A 22,487-nucleotide genomic window follows, 5' to 3' on the forward strand; every position below is an offset into this window, starting at 1 on the left:
TCGGTCCTGTAATCCTGTTTAATTAATAACAAACATTGCAGGATTCCCCCCCCTCCCCCCCATTTGAATTATGTTTGAAATGTGACGGCTGGATGCTTCTTATAAAAATGCTTTGAAAAATGAACCGTGCCAGAAATGAGTGATTTATCATCACTCAGAATGCTGGCAGGGGAAATCTCAGAAGAGGGGAGAATTCATGTTGCTTCCTGCCGACATTTCTGCTACAGAGCCGGTCCGATTTGTTTTCTTCCTGTGCTCATGCATGAGGCACTCCCCTCACTCGTTTTGTGTCTTTTTTTTTTTTCTTTCTCCCAGGATCTGGCCAGGCCTTTGGAGGCCAGACCTCCCTGATGGCACAGCGGCAAGCAGAGGGAGGAAGGAGAGCCTCTGGGTCCTCGGGGGCACTCCCCAAGGTGCGCACCAGCCACCAGCCAACGTCAAAGGTCAGGAGAAAGGAGCTCTTGTGGTCTGGATGACTTCAAATGAGCTGCATCACACTGTGAAACGTTCAGTCTGCTGAGCTTCCAGGCCAAGGTTCCTGATCAGATTCTGTTCAATCACAAGGTACAGCTCTGCCATCCATAATCTGCTCTGTTAGGAATGTAAGCAATTGAGCACTTGCTATGGATCATACTTTCTTTTTCTTTCGCTCTGTCGCGCAGGCTGGAGTGCAGTGGCGCAATCTTGGCTCACTGCAAGCTCCGCCTCCCGGGTTCACGCCATTCTCCTGCCTCAGCCTCCTGAGTAGTTGGGACTACAGGCGCCTGCCACCACGCCCGGCTAATTTTTTTGTATTTTTAGTAGAGACAGGGTTTCACTGTGTTAGCCAGGATGGTCTCGATCTCCTGACCTCGTGATCCACCTGCCTCGGCCTCCCAAAGTGCTAGGATTACAGGCCTGAGCCACCGCGCCCGGTCCTGGATAATGCCCTGTTCTAAGACCTTTATATGCACAATCACACTTGATTTTCACAAAAGTTGGTATTCATTGCATCCCCATTTTGCAGATGAGACAACTAAGATACACACACAATAAGCAAGAGGCCAAAGCCAGGAAAGTAACCCAAACAGTCCGATTCCAGAACCCAGACTCTGAGTCATTTCACTGTATTATTATTATTATTAATAAAACTGGATGTGGTACCTCATGCCTGTAATTGCAGCACTTTGGGAGCCTGACACAGGAGGATCACTCAAGTCCAGGAGCTCACGTCCAGCCTGGGCAACGTAGTGAAACCCCACTGCTACAAAACATAAAAACATGTAGCCAAGGATCTCATTGCCTGTGGTCCCAGCCTCAGGAGGCTGAGGTTGGAGGATCACCTGAGTCCAGGAGGTTGAGGCTGCAGTCAGCCATGATTGGGCCACTGTACTACAGCCTGGGCAACAGAGGAAGGGCCCGTCTCAAAAATACTAGTCTTTCTCAGCACTCTATACCAAATGATGTGCCGAGCCCTGCATAGATAACTGCATCTTTTACTCTTACATGATTGAGATCTTTGTCCTTCTTTGACTGCTGAGGGAACTGAGGTTACCAGAGTGAAGTCAGTTGTCTAAGGAAAGTCTTGAACCAACACGAGGACCCAGGTCCTCCCAGACCCATAGCTCATTTTCAAAGTACTTACTTGGTGTCACTCTGCTCGACTGACATGACACATGGGTGGTGGGGGCTGCAGTCTTGGTGGTGAGCTCTCTGGAGACCCACCCTTTGGAACAACATAGACGCTCCAGTTTCAGATTTCTCACGTCCAGTGTCTGTTCTGGGTTGTGTCCCCTTTGCTGCATTTAAGTAGCCCCAGCAGAGAAAGCCACAGAGTGGTGATGTGAAAACAGCCGTGTGGACCCGTTCCTCTCCATCACCTGTCAGATGGTTTCCAATCAGGAAGAAAAGCTGGCCCATAGTAGATGCTGGAGAGTATGTGGGGCAGAGGGAGCGCTCATGCCCTGCTGATGCAAATGCAGGTTGATCCGGCCTTGGAGCAACTGGGCAGTACCCGGTGAAGTTGAACCTGTGTGCCCCCATGACCCAGAAATTCCATGGGTACATGTAGACCAGGAGACACGCATGGCAGACTCATGGTTTGTAAATGGGAAACAGTGGGAGACAACTCCATGTCCATCAATGGGGGAAGGTGGACCAGATGTGGTGCATTCATAAGATAGACTTCTACAGGCAATTGAAATGGATAGATGAGATGTGCATCGATAACACAGGTAATTATAAAAAATTTCAAGGTCGAGTGACACAAAACAAGTTCTAGGAACCTCAAAGCAGCCCAAACTATATTATAACAATATTACAGATTGTTCATGGGTACACCTATAAGAGGGAAGAGACACATCCCCGACTCGAGAGAGGGGAGAGGGGCTGACGTTGCATGTGGGGCTGAAAGGGACTTCACTTGATCTGTGATGTTTTGTTCACTATATATATATATATATTATTTATTTATTTTCTATTTATTTTGAGATGGAGTCTCGCTGCATTGCCAGGCTGGAATGCAGTGGTGCAATCTCAGCTCACTGCAACCTCCACCTCCTCAGTTCCAGCGATTCTCCTGCGTCAGCCTCCTGAGTAGCTGGGACTACAGGCACGCACCACCACGCCCACCTAATTTTTGTATTTTTAGTAGAGATGGGGTTTCACCATGTTGGCCAGGATGGTCTCGATCTCTTGACCTCGTGATCCACCTGCCTCGGCCTCCCAAAGTGTTGGGATTACAGGTGTGAGCCACTGAGTCTGGCCCACTTTATATTTTTGTAAATATAAATATATGAAATGCTGGGTGTGGTGGCTCCTGCCTGTAATCCCAGCACTTTGGGAGGCTGAGGCAGGAGGACCACTTGAGCCCCGGAGTTTAAGACCAGCCTGAGCAACAAAGAAGACCCTATCTCTACAAAGGAAGAAAAAAAACAAAAAAAAAAAACCGCCAAAAAAAAACTTAGCCGGGCATGGTGGTGTGCACCTGTGGTCCCAGCTACTTGGGAGGATTGCTTGAGCCCAGGAGACCCATGTTGCCGTGAGCTGTGATCACACCGCTGCACTCCAGCCTGAGTGACAGAACGAGACCCTGTCTCAAAACAAAACAAAACCCAAAGACAGAAAATGTTGGCATTTGTCAATTTTGGGTGGTGAGAACCTGGGAACGTGTTCTGTTATTCTCTGCACTTTTCTGTGTTTTGAACATTTCTAAAAAAAATAAAATAACCCATGTGAAACTACATACTGAATTTCTATGGTCCTCTTCTCCCGTGAATAGTGAATCTGTTTTGGAGTGGGTCTGGTGGCAGAAGGGGGCTGAAGCCAGCTCCTTGAACAAGTGAATTTCCTGCTGTGGCAGGAAATTCCGGCTGTGGCACAGAGGGAAAGCAGAGAACTGGCTGTGTTTGCAGTTGCATCTAGACCTTTTAAAAAAAATCTGGACATTGTAGGCAATATTGATTAACATATACACAGAGGCATGGGCGGGGGGGGGGGGGGTGGAGAAAGCAAATCAATCAATAAATGCATTTCTTCTGTTTCTGACCTTAGATAATATGTGCTGATTAAGGGGCATGTCACTTGTTTTTAAAACCAGTGTTAAATATTAATTACGAATCATATGGCTTGACCCCAGCAGAGGCCACTGTGCCCCCTCCTTCGGGGCTCTCCCAGAGCTCTGAAAGCAGCCCACCCTCCTCTGCCACCGAGAAACCAGGCAGATTTACATTAGGAATCACTATGATTCTTGTTCTTTCTACGGTGGTTACTGTGGACAAGACAATTATGGAAACAGAATTCATTGTTCGAACAGGCTGAGCTCATAATATTAGTGTGGATTTTAAAAAAATCATTTCTTGGCCAGGAATTAAAAATAGCTCATTCTCCCCATGCCCCCCCCCCCCTTTCTCTTGCCAGATTTAGAATCGGAGGAATCTTGATAGTTTCCCTCCTAGTTAGTATTCCTGAGGCAACTCGCATTTGCAACACTGTTGAGAATCATTTTATTTTAAACACCAGTTCTTTCCACTATTCCTGCAAGGGAGTTCCAAGTTATTAGCTGGGTTTTAAATACAAGGAGATGGGAGTAGAGAGGCTTGGGGCCTCTCCCAGGGACCAGGTCAGAGAAGTCTGCATGCTCAAGGAGAGTGGAATTTCAGTCCCTTCTCATCAGCTGCCTTTTCATCTGTCCTCAGTGTGTTCTCTGCCACTTTAGCATGTAAAAGATTTCAATGACCGGCCAGGCACGGTGGCTCACGCCTGTAATCCCAGCACTTTGAGGGGGGCCGAGGCGGGTGGATCACAAGGTCAGGAGTTCGAGACTAGCTTGACCAACATGGTGAAACATCGTTTCTACTAAATGCACAAAAATTAGCCAGACATGGAACACACCTATAATTTCAGCTACTCTGGAGGCTGAGGCAGGAGAATCGCTTGAACTCGGGAGGTAGAGATTGCAGTGAGCCGAGATCACGCCACTGCACTCTAGCCTGGGTGACAAAGCAAGACTCTGTCTCAAAAAAAAAGGATTTCAATGACCATTTTTTTAAAATGCACATGGAAGCAGAACCCCCTGGAGTAGCCCCAGCCAGGAGCTGAACTCAGGATTCCCTATGCCCTGTCTGTGGTTCTTGCAAGTCTCCTCTGCACTGGGTTAAATGCTGTCCTCTCCCAAATTCATATCTACTTGGAACCTCAGAATAAGATCTTGTTTGGACAAAAGGTTTAATTGCAGGTACAATGAGCTAAGAAAAGGTCATGCTGGTCACAGCCTCACATTCCAGGGCCACCTCTTACAATTCCTACCCCTCTCTTGGTTTGATTTCTCCAAAAGCTGTTTCCTAAACCTCTGCTTCTCAAACATAAATGAGCACATGGGTCACCTGTGCATTGGCAGTTTTTTCTTTTTTTGAAATGGAGTCTTACTCTGGCACCAAGGCTGGAGTACAGTGGTGCCATCTTGGCTCACTGAAACCTCTGCCTCTCGGGTTCAAGCGATTCTCCTGTTTCAGCCTCCTAAGTAGCTAGAACTACAAGTGTGTGCCACCACACCTGGCTGCTTTTTGTATTTTTAGTAGAAATGGGGTTTCACCATGTTGGCCAAGCTGGTCTCGAACTCCTGACCTCAAGTGATCTGCCCACCCTGGCCTCCCAAAGTGCTGGGATTACAGATGTGAGCCACCACGCCCTTAGCAGTTTCTGATACTACAGGTCTGGGTGGCCTCATTCTGCACCTCTCACAAGCTCCCAGGTGACGCCAGGCAACTGGTCTGGGGACCATACTTTGAGTAGCCTGGGTCTCACCATCACCTGTGACTCTAGCCCTGGCCCATCAGTGACTTCCTAGCTTTTGGGCTCACCTCCATCAAATCCACAGGTTGCTAACACCACCTGATGTTCTCAGAGCAAAGTACCTATTGATGGCCGGTGATGGAGTAGGCAAGCACTTCGGGCTCGGGGAGTTTAAGCTCTTTTATTGCCATGACTTTTATGTCCTCTCTGCATTTGAGAGCTTTGCAACTTCATTAGTGTACAGAGCACTGCTGAAAGAGTTCCTTGGTGGCCCCTCAGACCTTTTGATAAACAAACATTGTGAATGTAATCATCAGGTTACCACCACTAAAAATTATAATTAGAGATGATGCAAGCTGCCTTGATGAACACGCTGCTTTTGTTTGGAACTGTTGTTAAATGAGTAAGTAGGTATTTTTCTTGCAAAGCAATGTTCTTCCTGCTTAGATGATTTTCTTTTTTTTTTTTTTTTTTTTTTTGAGACGGAGTCTTGCTCTGTCGCCAGGCTGGAGTGCAGTGGCGTGATCTCTGCTCTCTGCAACCTCCGCCTCCCAGGTTCCAGCGATTCTCCTGCCTCAGCCTCCTGAGTAGCTGGGACTACAGGCGCGCAACCACGACCAGCTAAATTTTTGTATTTTTAAGAGAGACGGGTTTCGCCATGTTGGCTAGGATGGTCTCGATCTCCTGACCTTGTGATCCGCCCGTCTCAGCCCTTAGCTGATCTTTCTATAAGCTTTTCCTATGATCTTCTTATTTGCTTTCTTCCTAGATCTTTCTACAAGTCTGTTCTATTCTGCTGATGTCATTCATTTTGCATGTAACATTGCTAGTGGCGTCCAGGGGATATCTTTATGTTTAAGGGCTGGGGGACGATGTTAGAAGCTATGATACAACTCAGAAATTATAAGAGGAAATAATTACTACAAGAGAAGAAATATCACACTTGTCTACACTAATTCACTTGACTGTCAAACAAAGAGATCTTTAAGATGATGCAGCACGTACCACGCAGGAGAAAATGAGGAGGAAAATGCGGCTACAATTTGTTCTGAGTCATATCTCTTATAGAAGGGATTGCATTCTGCTTTGTAATCATTTACTAAGAAAGTTGTTTGCAAATTAGAGAGGAAGGATTCAGGCTATGGAAACCAGCTCGAGGTCAGGTGTTGTGGGGTTGCCAGGGTTTGGGTTCTACAAAAAGAGTCTCACCCAGTTCGCACCCAGCGTGAAACAGATTCAAGGCACAATTTAGACAGAAGGTGAAAAGGAGATCCTCACTCTGGCATGGGCTGAATATTTGATACCTCCAAAGTCAAAAATAAGAGCGGCTATAAGAAGAAAAGCAATAATAGCCCTAGCAGAGTAATTTCACTGGGCCCTAATACACCCCGCGGGATAGTTTGTATTGTATTTTAGAGCTGGGAAAACAAGCTCAGAAAGGATATCTTCATGAGGTTGCTTAACTCATATGGGTAGACTTTTTTTTTTAATTTTTTTATTTTTTGAGATAGGGTCCTGCTCTGTTGCCCAGGCTGGAGTGCAGTGGCACCATCTCGGCTCGCTACAACCTCTGCCTCCTGGCCTCAAGCGATTCTCCTGCCTCAGCCTCCCAAGTAGCTGAGACTACAGGTGCATGTGTCCACACCTGGCTAATTTTTGTTTTCTAAAATTTTTTTTTTTTTGGTAGAGACTGGGTTTGGTCATCTTTCCCAGGCTGGTCTCAAACTCCTGGGCTTAAGTGATCCTCCTACCTCGGCCTCCCAAAGTGCTGGGATGACAGGCGTGAGCCACTGCACCCAGCCTAGAGCTTTCTCTCTCACATGTGCCTCTATTTAGGATTCTACCCTAGTTTTGGAGAAATAGATTCACATTCTGAGTAGTAAAGTTAAAACCAAGGATCTCATTCATGAATGTTATGTCACCTACAATTGTTGCCAGGTTCTCCTTAATGTCATGTGTAGGCTACCCAATATTTGATGCTCAAAACATATTTTAGGGAGGAGAAAAGGAGAAAAAAGAAGACAGGAAGACAGAACTGGAGAGACAGGAAGTGAGTTGTTTGATGAGGTTGACCTACATTGGTGAGAATACAGCATGGGTGACTTCAAGCTTTCCCTTATTTCAGGATGCTTTTGCTGAGATGGAGTTTTGCTCTTGTCACCCAGGCTGGAGTGCAATGGCACAATCTTGGCTCACTGCAACCTGTGCCTCCCGGGTTCAAGCAATTCTCCTGCCTCAGCCTCCCAAGTAGCTGGGATTACAGGTGCCCGCCACCATGCCCGGGTAATTTTTGTATTTTTAATAGAGACGTGGTTTCACCATGTTGACCAGGCTGGTCTCCAACTCCTGACCTCAGGTGATCCACCCACCTCGGCCTCCCAAAGTGCTGGGATTACAGATATGAGCCACCATGCACGGCATTTTTTTTTTTTTTTTTTTGACAGTCTCACTTTGTTGCCCAGGCTGGAGTGCAGTGGCACGATCTCAGCTCACTGCAACCTCTGCCACCCAGGTTCAAGTGATTCTCCTTCCTCAGCCTCCCAGGTAGCTGACATTACAGTTCCCTGCCACCAAGCCCGGCTGATTTTTGTATTAATAGTGGAGACAGGTTTCACTACGTTGGCCAGGCTGGTCTTGAACTCCTGACCTCAGGTGATCTGCCCACCTCGGCCTCCCAAAGTGCTGGGATTCCAGGCATGAGCCACCGCACCTGGCCTTTTTGTTGTTTTGAGACAGGGTCTCACTCTGTCACCCAGGCTGGAGTGCAGTGACTCAATTATAGCTCACTGCAGCCTTAACCCCCTGGGCTCAAGCAATCCTCCTGCCTCAGCCTCCTGAGTAGTTGGAACTATAGGCATGCACCACCATGCCCAGCTAATTTGTTGTTGTTGTTGTTATTTTGTAGAGATGTAGCGGTCTTGCTATGTTTCCTAGTGTATTAGTCTGTTCTTGCATTGCTATAAAGAACTACCTGAGATTGGGTAATTTATAAATAAAAGAGGTTTAATTGACTCACCGTTCCACAGACTATACAGGAAGCATGGCTGGGGAAGGCCTCAGGAAACTCACAATCATGGTGGAAGGCAAGGGCGAAGCAAACATGTCTTACGGGGCCAGAGGAGGAGGAAGAGAAAGAGTGGGAGATGCTACATAAACAACCAGATCTCGTGAGAACTCACTCAGTATCACGAGAACAGCAAGGGAGAAGTCCTCTCCCATGATCCAATCACCTCCCATCAGGCCCCACCTGCAGCATTGGCGCTAACAATTCAGCACGAGATTTGGGTGGGAACACAGATGCAAACCGTCTCACCCAGGCTGGAGTTGAACCCTGGGCTCAAGCAATTCTTGTGCCTTGGCCTCCCAAAGTGTTGGGATTACAGGCGTGAGCCACTGCACCAGGCCACGATCTCCCTTATTCTTACAAGGAGTGTCTATTCCCAAACCCAGTGCTGACCTTGTGGCCCTGCTCATGAAATGCTCCAACACCCACCCACCTTCCAAGCCAGGACCAGGGGAGCTTCCTGGCTCATTGCTCTCCCAACACACACACATTTCAGCCACCAAGCCCTGGCTCCAAACTTGTCCCTTCACTTTATCCCAGATGCAACACCTGCAAGCAGCAGCCGTCCATTGATCCCGACAAAAAAACTGAGTGAGGCATTGATTTCTCCCAATCTGCACCAGCCACAGACCAGATTCAGCTGAAACTGGCATCAGCTGGGCGGGATCTTCTTGAGTGGCTCCTTTTGCCTAATGGGCAGGGTTCACACAGCCTAGCAGGTTTCATCAGGATTACCACAACCAGGCCCTGTGGATATCAGAAGCCTTTCCTAGTCTCACTGGCCAGTCTCTGGACCAGCCCTGGTCTCCCAACCACAATGCTTCCTCCTGCATCACCTTTGTGGGTGCCCTTGACAGACGTCTGCACCTTCCCCACCATGTACTTGCAACCTCACTTCTCTGAGAAGCCCTCAGACCTCACTCTGGCCTGCAGCGAGGGGCTGTGGCTCCTCTAGGCCCCCAGGGCTCCTGCAGCTGCCCCTTCCCTGTTGCAGTCCCCACCGCACTGTGCTCCACTTGCTCCTTTCCAAGCCTCTTGTTCCCATGGCCCTGTGAGTGCCAGGAAGGATGACACACATCTCCCATCTCTCCCCACCCCGGCCAAGACTCTGCCCCACAAATTCACACACCTGGGAATTGCTTTAATCTGAAATGCTAAGACTTTGCAGACACGGGAATGACTGCCAGGAAGAAAGGAGTTTACACTCACTGACCTCTGAAAACAGGAGGCAGCCCACGCAGGGCTGCAGGGGGAAGCACCTGGGTGGGCCAGGAGTCAGAGAGATAGGGGACTAGTGGGGCTGTCCCCTGAGTCAGATAACGCTCCAATCAGGAAACCACCATTATTAAAAGTCCCCTTGTTTATTTCACTTTGCTAAGCCTTACTTGCATGCATCGTGGTATCTTTCCCCATTTGCTTATGTCACGGAGTTCACTTATTACAGGTGAGGAAGAAAACATTCCCAATGAGTGCAGACACACGTGCCCTCTATTGTGTTCATCCCGGGCTATTTAATTATTTAATCATTTACTAATTAATTATTATGAATTAATTATTAATTAGTCATTAATAAATAATTATTAATTAATTGTTGCTAATTAATTATTAATAACCTAATCATTTAATTAGGTTATTGGGGTTCTCTGTTTTTGTCTTTTTTTTGTTTTTTGTTTTGTTTGAGACAGGGTCTCACTCTGTCAACCAGGCTGAAGTGCAGTGGCACAATCACAGCTCACTGCAGCCTCGACCTCCCTGGTCTCAAGGATCCTCCCACCTCAGCCTCTCAAGTAGCTGGGACTACAGGTGTGCACCGCCACACCCAGCTAATTATTTTGTTTTTTTTTTTTTTTTGTAGAGACAGGGTTTGTCCATGTTGCTCAGTCTTCTGGTCTCGAACTCCTGAGCTCAAGCTATCTGCCCCACTCGGTATTGGTGTTTTAAATGCTCAATGCTATGCAAAAATGCTTGGTGGATTGTCATTCGGGGGTTGGAGACAACTTTAGTAATTTTTGGAAATTGCTGAGGGTGTTTGAATGGGTTGGGAATGCAGTTTGGTATTTCCCCCCCAATACAATGAAACATGGTATCTCATTATTCAAAAGCGTTGTTCTACTTGTGACATGTTTCAAGGAGCAGGTTGGGTTGATTTTTCACTCAGCAATCCAGCAGTAGAGTTTCAATTCATTATTTTAAACTGCTACATAGTATTCTATAATATGGGTATGTCTATATGAATCCAGCTACTCTATAGATGAAAATTTACTTTATTTGTTTCTATTTTCCCCCACTCCAAACAATACTGTACCATCCTTGGTTGTTGCTTTTTCCTCCACTACAAACCATGCAGTAAAACTCATTCATTTCCCGGCCAGGCACAGTGGCTCACGCCTGTAATCCCAGCACTTTGGGAGGTTGAGGTGGGAGGATCACCTGAGGTCAGGAGTTCAAGACCAGCCTGACTAACATGGTAAAACCCTGTCTTTATTAAAAATACAAAAATTAGCCAGGTGTAGTGTCGTGCGCCTATAATCCCAGCTACTCGGGAGATAGAGGCAGGAGAATTGCTTGAATCTGGGAGGCAGAGGTTGCAGTGAGCTGAGATCGTGCCACTGCACTCCAGCCTGTGCAACAGAGCGAGACTCTGTCTCGAAAAAGAAAAAAAAAAAAAGAATCATTCATTTTCCTTGTCCCAAACAGTGCTACAATACATATCCACCTCTATGTTTTTCATGCGTCGTTAGTTTTACTTGCGTAGGATAGATTCCCAAAAGTGAGGTTTCTTGCTCAAAGAGCATGCATTTTAAATTTTAATAGACATTGTAAGGTTAATTTGTGTAAAGTTTAAAGCAGTTCACACTCATGAACAAGGAATTTGAGTACCCGGTTTCGCATATTCTTGTGGCATTGCAAGTTACCGTTCTTTTCATTTTCTAGACTAATAGATGAAAAATAGTATCCCATAATTAATTCGCACTTCCTTGACTGTTTGTGAGGCTGAGCAACTCTTTCTAAGCCCGAAAGGCAATGCTGATGTCCCCTTCTGTGACCTGTCTGTTTATATCTTCTTGGACTATTTTTCTCTAAAGTCTCGGTTTTCTCATCCATAAAATGGGGAAATGAGAGTACGTATCTCGTGGGAGTCATGAAGATTTAATGAGTCATTGGCCATAAAGAGCTCTGCAAAGCAGCTTGCAACAGAGAAAACATTATCATTGTCATTACGTGCTGGGTGCCAGACACATGGTGGCTATCAAATCTTTTATCTTTTTTCTCCTTCCTCCCTTCTGTGTGTGTATGTGTGTGTGTGTGTGTGTGTGTGTGTGTGTGTGTGTGTGTGTGTGTGTATGTATGTTCTCCATACAGAGGTTTGGGTGGGAAAGAAAAAGGCCCACTTAAGATAAGAGAAAGACCACATCTTGGGCTGGCTGGAGGCCGGAGCCAGCCAGGACCACACAGTGGCAGTGGAAATTGTCAGGAGCTAAGGCTGGGGAACACAAAGGGGGAGTCACTTTGGCAGGAGTGGTTTTGGGGGTTGAGAAAAGAGGGTCTGGCCTGGGCACAGTGGCTCCTGTCTGTAATCCCAGCAATTTGGGAGGCCGAGGCAGGCGGGGAGCTTGAACTTACCAGTTCAAGACCAGCCTGGCCAACAGGGTGAAACCCCATCTCTACTAAAGAAAAAAAAAAAAAATACAAAAATTAGCTGGGTGTGGTGGCACGTGCCTGTAGTCCCAGCTGCTTGGGAGGCTGAGGCAGGAGAATTGCTTGAATCTGGCAGGTGGAGGCTGCAGTGAGCCGAGATCATACCTCGCACCACTGCACTCTAGCCTGGTCGATAGAGCGAGACTCCATTGAAAGAAAGGGAGGAAGGGAGGAAGGGAGGAAGGGAGGGAGGGAGGGAGGAAGGAAGGAAGGAAGGAAGGAAGGAAGGAAGGAAGAGAGGGAGGGAGGGAGGGAAGGAAGGAAAGTGGGTCTGATCTTGAGTCTTAACCATGGGAATAGTGAGGATGGACCACCTCCCGTGTTCCCAGCACTTTGCCTGGACAACATCCCAGTGATACGGGACCGATCATTTCTCTCCATCTTACGGCTTAGAGGGGCTAAGCGATTTGTCCAAGTTGCACAGCATGTGAACGGCAGGGCAGAAATGCAAGCCCAGGATTTTCTGACCTCCAACCCCCGCATGCTCCACTACCCCATCTTAAGAGATTGCCTGGCTTCTAAGCAGCCCTGCCCTTTGGCGGAGGAACCTCTGAACACCTAGGTCAGGCTGTGAAGCCCGACCATTGGCATTTCTAGATTTCTCTGCTAGAATTTTCGGAAGAAAGTTGGAAGCCCCCAGAGTCATTGTGCAGCCTTTTGCATTTCTATATCAAGTAGGAGATGCATTTGTTACCACACTAATTAGAGCAGAAATTAACTGAAATGCTGAGTTTTAGCAGAGAGTGAATCGGCTGCAGGTGTCAGTAATTAGCGAAAAATGAGTCATTTGATGTTTGTAGACACACAGCCTTCTCAACTTTGATTCAAAAATAAACTTCGTGGGCACATTGTTCTGAATCACTCCTGCTAATGCATGTGTCTATCTTAATGTGGCAATTCAGTATAAATATTTTAAATAAATCAGTAACGTTGCTTTTCAGTGGCAGTACACACATGACATTTTCTGTACAAAAACGGAGTAAGGATAAAATATTTTTAGTAAGATCGGCAGAAACCTGAAAACAGCCATACAGAAATTACTGTTTCCTTGCTCTTGCTTTTTTCCCTCTCTCTTTCTTTTGGTTTCTTGGAGTATAAATAATTCACCTTCAATATCCTGTCCTGAGCAGGGAATGAGCAAATAAAATAAACAGAATACTGGTGAGTACCTGTAGGGTTTGGAAATGGCATTAAAAATCCCCCTTAAACTAGACATTCTCCTGTTAGTTCACTGCTTGGGAACAGCCTGAGTTCTGAGGTGGGTGGAGTAAAAAGGAAACTTACACAGAGGTAGACAGAGCTGTGTCTTCTAAAGCAAAATCTATTTCTTATCAAACTGGATAAGTTGGCCAATTATGAGATACAAGAGCATCTGTGTGTAGAGCAGGTGGGAACAGAAGCCTGGAAATTATTTTTCCTCATGAACAGCAGTTGTGTGCACGTTGGTGTGTGTGTGTGTGATGTGTATGTTTGTGTGTGTGCATTTTAAGGCTTAGGATCAGTGCTTGCATTAACCGTAGCCCAACAGGGGACGTCCCCACCATGAAAAATGGAATACAAGTGTCTCACTCTCTCCTTTTTTTTAGAGACAGGGTCTCACTCTGTTTCCCAGGCTAGAGTGCAGTGGTGCAATCAATCACAGCTCTCTGCAGCCTCAAATTCCTGGGCTCAAATGATTCTCCCGCCTCAGCCTCCCAAGTAGCTGGGACTATAGGGGCACACCACCATGCCCTGCTGATTTTTAAAATTTTTTGTAGAGATGAGGTCTTGCCTGTGGTGCCCAGTCTGGAGTGCAGTGGTGCGATCGTGGCTCACTGCAGCCTCAAACCCCTGGCCTCAAGTGATCCTCCTGCCTCAGCCTCCTAAAGGGCTGGGACTACAGATATGAGCCCCTGCATCCCGCCTGGTGTCTCACTCTTGAGCAAGAGAGGTGCCCGGCCCCTCCTACCCCCTGGCTTGGTTCTAGAGCATCCTGCTGCTCTGTCTCTGAAGCATGCATCTGCACATGAACAAGTCTTGGGTTGACCAGGGTGGGTTGTAGGAGGAGACTCTCCTATGGCCTGTGAAAAGGTGAGGGGACTCTGGCCCCAGCCAGCCTGACAGCTTTTGTGCTCAGAAGTTGGCTGGTCAATGATGTAGGAAGAGTTGACTCAACACATTCTCTTCCACACCTTGGCATCCTTGAGGTTGACTAGTTGAATAGATTGAAACAAAGTGAATGGGTTTAAGTCCATGAATTCATGATTCGTAAAAAAAGAAGAAAAAAAATCCCTCACTGGTCACCTTTAGAGGATAGTAGGATACCCCCTCATTATTTTGAAAACTGGTCAGTAAAAGAGAAAAAAAATTAAGCATTTATCCTACCTTTCGTATGGCAATGATACATCAGCGTGACCAAATGGTTGATAAGGAGAAGGTCCTTGTTATAGAAGTATTCTAGCTAATTAAGGAAGAGGAATGTAGAATTTGAATGTCAGCATTTTACATGTCCTAATGAACTAACGGATCTAAGCAATGACCATTAAAGACCATGAACAACCTCTAAAAATGACACAAACCAAGGACTCTGTGCCCCCCAGTGGAAGGACAGGACACTACACTATGAAATATTCTTGCCAAACCCCAAAAACTGAATGTGATCAACACTAGATCCAACTACTGAGCTACAGAAAATGAAGAGGACAGAAGAACCTGTCAGATGACACCATGGAGATGTCATCATCAAAATCCAGACTGTGGCCTGTAATCCCAGCTCTTTGGGAAGCCGAGGTAGGTGGGTTGCTTGAGGCCAGGAGTTGGAGACCAGCCTGAGCAACATTGCAAAATTCCATCTGTACAAAAAATATAAAAATTATCCATGTGTTGGCATATGCCTGCAGTCCCAATTACTCTGGAGGCTGAGGTGGGAGGATCACTTGAGCCCAAAATGTTGAGGCTGCATTGATCTGCGACTGTGCTACTGCACTCCAGCCTGGGGCACAGGGCAAGACCCTGTCTCAATAATAATAATAATCGCAGACTGTGCAGGCTGTGGCTAGCTCTACAGGACAAATAATCCAATTTTTTCATTAAGTGAATTGTAAGGAAAAGAGGGAGAGGGTAATAGATTAAGAAGGCCAAGAGATCCAACTGCCCAACACAACATATGGATCTGATTTAGATCCCAAAGCAGATTTTAAAATAATACAAGAAAAAATATCTATGAGACAAATTAGGGAACTTTGAATACTGCACATATGATTAAGGAATTATTGTGAATACCTTTAGCTGTGATACTGGTATCGTGCTTATGTTTTTGAGAGATGCATACTGAAATATTTACATATTAAGTGACAGAATGACTGAAATCTGCTTCAAAAGAATCGAAGGCTCATCTAAAGTGGGTAGAGGAACAGATGAAATGAGATTGGCCCTGAATTGAAAATTATTAGGGCTGGGCATGGTGGCTCATGTTTGCAATCCCAGTACTTTGGGAGACCGAGACCGGAGGATCACCTGAGCCTGGGAGTTCCAGACCAGCCTGGGCAACATAGTGAGACCCTCTGCCTGTACCAAAAATTAAAAAAAAAATTAACCAGATGTGATGGCTCATACCTGTTGTAGTCTCAGCTACTGGTGGGGCTGAGGCAAAAGGATCACTTGAGTACGGAAGTCTAGGAGGTCAAGGCTGCAGTAAGCCCCGATCACACCACTGCACTCCAGCCAGGGGAAGAGAGCAAGACCCTGTCTCAAAAATAAAAAAAAACGAAGAACTACATTTCCTTTCACACACACAGGCAGATGTGTTCCATGAATCCCAATACCTGGGACAGGGAGAGGCGGGATTTCTGCAGTGTGGGATGATTCTGGGCCTCCGAATGACACTGAGTGGTCTGGGTGGAACTCTGGAGATTTTCCATCTTCCAGAGCGGAAGTTGGCATGCTTTCTGTAAAGGACCCGACAGTGAATAGGTCTGTTGGGCCTTATCATCTTGGTCACAGCTACTTAGATCTGCGCTAGTTGCCTGACAGGGACCAAAGACAATATATAAATAAATGGGCGCGTCCCTGTTCCCACCAAACTTTATTTACAAAAACAGGCAGCAGACTGCATTTGCCCTGAGGCTGCAGTTTGACCAGCCCTGTCCTGTTGCCGGACAACAGAACTTTCTGTGATGACGGAAATGTTATTTCTGTGCCATCCAATATGGGAGCCATTAGTCACATGCAGTTACTGAGCACTTTGGATGGGGTTAGTTGGACTGAGGAACTAGTTTTTAATTTTTATTTAGTTTAAATTAGTTTAACTTTAAAAAGTCACATGGAGTTAGTTGCTACCACGTTAGACAGCACAGTTCTAGAGAGCCCAGCCCAGCCATTAAAAAAGAGGAGAGGCTGGGTGCACTGGCTCACGCTTATAATCTCTGAACTTTGAGAGGCTGAGGCAGGAGGATTGCTTGAGGACGGGAGTTTTAGACCAGCCTGGGCAACATAGCGAGACTCCGACTCTATAAACAAATTTAAAAATTGGCCAAGTGTAGTGGTGAGCCTGTAGTCCCAGCTACTCAGGAAGCTGAGGTAGGAGGACTGCTTGAGCCTAGGAGTTCCAGATCAGCCTGGGCAACACAGTGAGACCCTGTCTCTAGAAAAAGTACAAAAATTAGCCGTGTGTGGTAGCATGCACCTGTAGTCCTAGCTACACCCCACCACAGCCCCCTGCCCAGCCCCATCTGCCCTCCCTGTGGCTGAGCCCGACTGAGAGTGCCCACCTCGTTCTGCGAAGGGAGGTCATTCTCATCCTAGCTACTCTGGAGGGTGAGATGGGAGGATCACTTGAGGCTGAGAGGTGGAGGTTGCAGTGAGCCAAGATTGTGCCACTGCCACTGCCACTGCCCAGTGAGCCTGGACAACAGAGTGAGACCATCTCAAAAAAAAAAAAAGAGGAAGAGGAGACACAGCCCAGGGGAAAGAAGTGATTTGTCTAAGACACGGCTCCAACCTTCGGGTTCACGCTTCTCCCTACACCACGGTATGAATTTGCCTGAACTCCAGAACCACCAAGAAATGAGGCGGGAGACCTGGGCTCTGATCCTCAGGCTGGGACCCGGGGAAAGTCATTCACCTTTAGTGTTCTGCTGTGTCTCCATTTGTATGAGGACCACACCCCAACCTCCTCGCCCGTTCACCTGTGGGGGCTGCCAGGGGGATCACAGGAGACAATGTAGGCAGAGGCCCTTTGAAAACTTCAAAGAGCCGTGGGTGTTTCTGGATGCTCTGCATTAATTTATCTAATCCAAGGTAGGAAAGCGACACATGGGCTGCGAAAGACGAAAGACGGGAGGGAAGTCGGGTGATTCATTGTTGGGCTGGAACTCTTGCGGGTTAAATCTCTCTTTCAGTGGATTTCCTGGGGAGAATTCAGGGCCGTGTTCCAGCTAACAAATTCATCCCTTTGCTTTGACTCTGAACCAGATTCTGGGATGGTATCAAAGCCATCCTCCCAGGAGTCGCCTGAGAACTGACTGGGCCCCGAGCTCTCCGACCCTCCTGCCTCCACTCGGCAGATGCTCCTGCTCCCATCTCCCCAGAGCGGACCCCACCACAGACCCCTGCCCAGCCCCATCTGCCCTCCCTGCAGCTGAGCCCGATTAAGTGAAATCCTTCATTAAATCCGTGCCCACCTCGTCCTGCGGAGGGAGGTCATTCTCATCCTCATTCTCCTTTCCAGAGAAGGATGTGGGGGAAGGCAGGGAGGGCAAAGGCAGGGAGATATCCTCCTGTCCAGAATTGATTCCCCTTCTGAAAGAAAGAAAGGCAAAGATGACCCTGAAGGGTACATTAAAATTCTCAACAAGACCCTCAGGCTGGGAGTCTTCTTCCCAAGGCCATGGTCAGGCCTGAGAGGTGTTCTCAAAGACCCGGAGTGAAATCCTTTTCCTAGACAAAGACAATTCCAAGCGGGAAGGGGAGTGAGGGGCCTTGCACAAGGCAAGTAACTAGGCCTGCGGGATCAAGTTCGTACCGTCTACCCTCCATCAAACTCTGTGCTTGAAACGGTTCGTGTTTTTTACAAGGATGGCACTCTGACTCCCTCCATTCCGCTCTGCCCCATGATGTAGTTTAGAAATCACGAAAACTCACACACACAAAAAAAAACAACAAAAACCCCCAGCAAGATGTGCTGACAGACCTTGGTCTGCAAATGTTTTTGCCAGATGCTGAGAACTAAGGCAGAATCCAGAGCAGCTTTTATAGGGATTTGATGTTTAACTCACCACGGAGAGGTCCCTGAACTCTGGCTGGAGAAAGAGGAAGTCGATGGAGTCGTTTGTAGGGAGAAAACTACAGCATGATGTTGGAGGGATCGGGGATCCTCCTTCAAGGGTTTAGGGGGCTCTGGGTGAGGGCCTTTCTGGAAGGTTCCTTCCTTTGGCAACAGGAAGCCAGGATCACAGAGGGAAAGGGTCCAGCCCAGACTTGGAGCTGGCCCCTTCGGAGGAGCCCTAGCGGGTATCCGTTAAACAGGAGCAGGTGAGCCTGTGTTACAGGACCCGATCCAGACCCCAAGAGGGGGTTCTTGGATCTCATGCAAGAATGAATTCTGGGCGAGTCCATGGAGTAAAGCGAAATCAAGTTTATTAGGAAAGTAAAGGAATAAAAGAATGGCTACTCCGCAGACAGAGCAGCCCCGAGGGCTGCTGGTTGCCCGTTTTTATGGTTATTTCTTGATGAGATGCTAAACGAGGGGTGGATTATTCATGCCTCTCCCTTTTAGACCACATAGGGGAACTTCCTGACGTTGCCATGGCATTTGTAAACTGTCACGGCGCTGGTGGGAGTGTAGCCGTGAGGATGACCAGAGGTCACTCTGGTGGCCATGTTGGTTTTGGCGGGTTTTGGACAGCTTCTTTACTGCAACCTGTTTTATCAGCAAGGTCTTTAGTACCTGTATCTATCGCCAACCTCCTATCTCATCCTGTGACTTAGGATGCCTTAACCGTCTGGGAATGAAGCCCAGCAGGTCTCAGCCTCATTTTACCCAGCTCCTCTTCAAGATGGAGTTGCTCTGGTTCAAATGCCTCTGACATCGGGGTGGCAGGGTTGCCCTGCCTGGCTTCTTAACTTCCCGGCTCAGAACCCAAACCTGTTGCCTCTGGCTACCCTGCCAGTGGGACTGTGACAGCTGGGACAGGAGAGCCACTCAGCTTATAAACACCTGTGCCAAGGGAGAAGCAGTGGGTAGACACAGGGCTTCCCCGCTTAGGCAGGAAAGGACTGGCTTCTCCACCCACCCCACCCCCACCCCCACTTTCTGGAACTTTCCTTAAACAACTGCTGGGCTGTTGCAATTTGCTACTTCCCTTCTTTTCTTGTTAAAACATTTTATACTTTAAATTTGTTTGTGGACCATTTCCAGAAAAAAAAAAAAATATGTATGTGGGCCACATCTGTCATCTTGCAAATCGGATTTATTTTTTATTAATTAGAGATTGCAATGTGTGCCTCACCATGCCTTTTTCTTCTTAGTAAAACTAAACAGTTTAGTTTAATTTGGCTAATTAAAAAACACATAACTCACATATCTGAGGCACCTAGAGTTACCAAATTCATAGAGATGGAAAGTAGGAAATAGGTTACCAGGAGCTGGGAGGAGGGTGCCATGGTTCATACTGAGTGTCAACTTGATTGGATTGAAGGATACAACGTATCGACCCTGGGTGTATCTGTGAGGATGTTGCCAAAAGAGATGAACATTTGAGTCAGTGGCTGGGAAAGGCTGACCCACTCTTAATCTGAGTGGGCACCATCTAATCAGCTGCCAGCACGGCTAGAATAAGAGCAGGCAGAAAAATGTGAAAAGAGAGACTGGCCTAGCCTCCCAGCCTCCATTTCTCCCGTGCTGGATGCTTCCTGCCCGCCAAGTTCTTCAGTTTTGGAACTCGGACTGACTCTTCTTGTTCCTCAGCCTGCAGACAGCCTATTGTGGGACCTTGGGATTGTGTGAGTTAACACTTAATAAACTCCCCTTATATATATTCCATTAGCTCTGTCCCTTTGGAGAACCCTGACTAATACGGAGCGGGAGATGAGAGGTGGTTGAATGGGGACAGAGTTTCAGTTTGGGAAGATGAAAACATTCTGGAGGTGGATGGTAGTGATGGTTGCCCAACACTGAATGAGTTTAATGCCACTCAAATGTGCACTTAGAAACGGTTACAATGGGCCAGGCACAGTGGCTTATGCCTGTAGTCCCAGCTACTCTGGAGGCCGAGGTGGGAGGATTGCTGGAACCCAGGAGTTCAAGGCTGCAGTGAGTTGCAGAGATTGCATCACTGCACTGCAGCTTGGGTGACAGAGCAGGACCCTGTGTCTTAGAAAATGGAAATAATAATAATAATAATAAAATAAAGAATAAATTATTAAAATGGTAGATTTTATGTTATGTATATTTTAGCACAATTAAAAAGAGCATAAACATAACCAGTAGGCATTTTGGTGCCTTATTAAGATGCTGTGTGTTTAAGCTTTTGTGAGGCTGGTGTGTGTGTGTGGGTGTGTGTGTGGGCATGTGTGTTTGTTGTTGCTGTGTTTTATTTTCCCTGGCTGACTTGGTGAGCTCTTCATTGAAAAATCAGTCTTTCCAAGCCCATTAATATATTCTTTAAGTCTGAGGGAGAAATTACCTTTTTTAACATTGTATTTTTTAAAAGGAAATTTTTCATGGCTTATGAGCTGGACAGTCAAAATTCACACAGGGGCTCTTTGGACCATTCTCCTTTATTTTTTTGAAATAGAGTCTTGCTTTGTTGCCCAGGCTGGAGTATAGTGGCATGATCTCAGCTCACTGCAACCTCCACCTCCTGGATTCAAGTGATTCTCCTGCCTCAGCCTCCTGAGTAGCTGGTATTACAGGCACCTGCCACCACACATGGCTAATTTTTGTATTTTTAGTAGAGATGGGATTTCTCCATGTGGGTTTGAACTCCTGACCTCAGGCGATCCACCCACCTCGGCCTCCCAAAGTGCTGGAATTACAGGCGTGAGCCACCACGCCTGGCTGCAGGATCACTCTCCTTGAAGCAGTTTTGTTCAATCCCTTTTCTCCTCTTGGCAGCGGCCACAAAACGGAGTCAAAACGTTCTTTAGTGCCCGCCTTGTTGATTCACGCCTGTAAACCCACAGCTTTGGGAGGTGAGAGGATGGCTTGAGGCCAGGAGTTTGAGACCAGCCTGGGCAACATTGTGAGATCTTGTCTCTATAAAAAAATTAAAATTTTAGAAAATTCCAAAACAACAACAACAAAAAAATGAAGACCCCAGAATAGAGTGCCTGGAACAGAGTTATCCTCAGTAAATGTTGGCTATGATGATTAATCATAGTCTTTATTGTTTTTGAAATTATCACTGCGACCGGGCGTAGTGGCTCACACCTGTAATCCCAGCACTTTGGGAGGCCAAGGCAGGAGGATCGCTTGAGCCCAGGAGTTTGAGACCAGCCTGGGCAAGATAGGGAGACCCCATCTCTACAGAAAAAAAAAGAAAGAAAGAAAAAATTAAAAAGAAAAGAAATGCTGGCCAGGTGCAGTGGCTCATGCCTGTAATCCCAGCACTTTGAGAGGCCGAGGCAGGCAGATCACCTGAGGTCAGGAGTTCGAGACCAGCCCGGCTAACATGGTGAAACCCTGTCTCTACTAAAATACAAAATTAGCCAGGCATGGTGGCGGGCACCTGTAGTCCCAGCTACTTGGGAGGCTGAGGCAGGAGAATGGCATGAACCCGGGATCTGGAGGTTGCAGTGAGCCGAAATTGAGCCATTGTACTCCAGCCTGGGTGACACAACGTGACTCCATCTCAAAGAAAAAGAAAAGCAAAAAGAAATGCTGTGCCGTCACATCATACCTGGTGATAATCTCTTTTCTTCTCCACCCAGCCACCCACCCAGTTGTATTTCCCATGGAGCCCAGTAGAGGGCAGAGGGTAGCATCTTAAGCACATCCCAGCTCGGTGGGAGGATGACATGAGATTAAGGAGCTTCTCTTTTTTTTGTCTTGTGTTCTCAACACACTTGCTTTCTCTCCTGGAGGATGTCATCTCTTACCCATTCTGTGGAGTACATGCCTCACTTTACCCTGTAAGTAGCCCAGCTCAAAAGGCAGCCATTTCTTTCCCATGAGCAAGGGGCCTCCCCTTTTGGGGCTTTTCCTTTAGATTGGGGATGTCTGGAGATTCCTCCCCTTCTTCCCTCATTGGTAGGGGGTGCTGTTTAGCTCGGGTTCGTGAACCCCAGTGATATGGTTTGGCTGTGTCCCCACCCAAATCTCATCTTGAATTCCCACGTGTTATGGGAGGGTCCCAGGGGGAGGTAATTGAATTATGGGGGCAGCTCTTTCCCATGCTGTTCTCGTGATAGTGAATAAGTCTCACAAGATCTGACAGGCTTTTTTTTTTTTTTTTTTTAGACAGAGTTTCACCCT

At 47.0% G+C, this 22,487-nt stretch overlaps 1 long non-coding RNA gene across 2 annotated transcripts in view; it reads right to left on the bottom strand.

Moving 5' to 3' along the window:
• Positions 1-304: 304 nt before the first annotated feature.
• The window catches only part of LOC108542515 (uncharacterized), a 34,672-nt gene continuing 12,489 nt past the window's right edge, over positions 305-22,487 (bottom strand). The window contains exons 1-3 of one of the 2 annotated variants that reach the window (XR_001889301.1): positions 17,695-18,115; positions 8,288-8,375; positions 305-591 (exon numbers count right to left, since the gene is read on the bottom strand). This is a non-coding gene — a long non-coding RNA (uncharacterized LOC108542515). Of the gene's footprint in view, positions 592-6,296; positions 6,576-8,287; positions 8,376-17,694; positions 18,116-22,487 lie in introns of those variants that run through there. The other variant, XR_001889302.1, reaches the window with a different exon arrangement.

Source organism: Rhinopithecus bieti, unplaced genomic scaffold, assembly GCF_001698545.2.
Source record: "Rhinopithecus bieti isolate Rb0 unplaced genomic scaffold, ASM169854v2 scaffold_1017, whole genome shotgun sequence".
Lineage (NCBI taxonomy): Eukaryota > Metazoa > Chordata > Mammalia > Primates > Cercopithecidae > Rhinopithecus > Rhinopithecus bieti.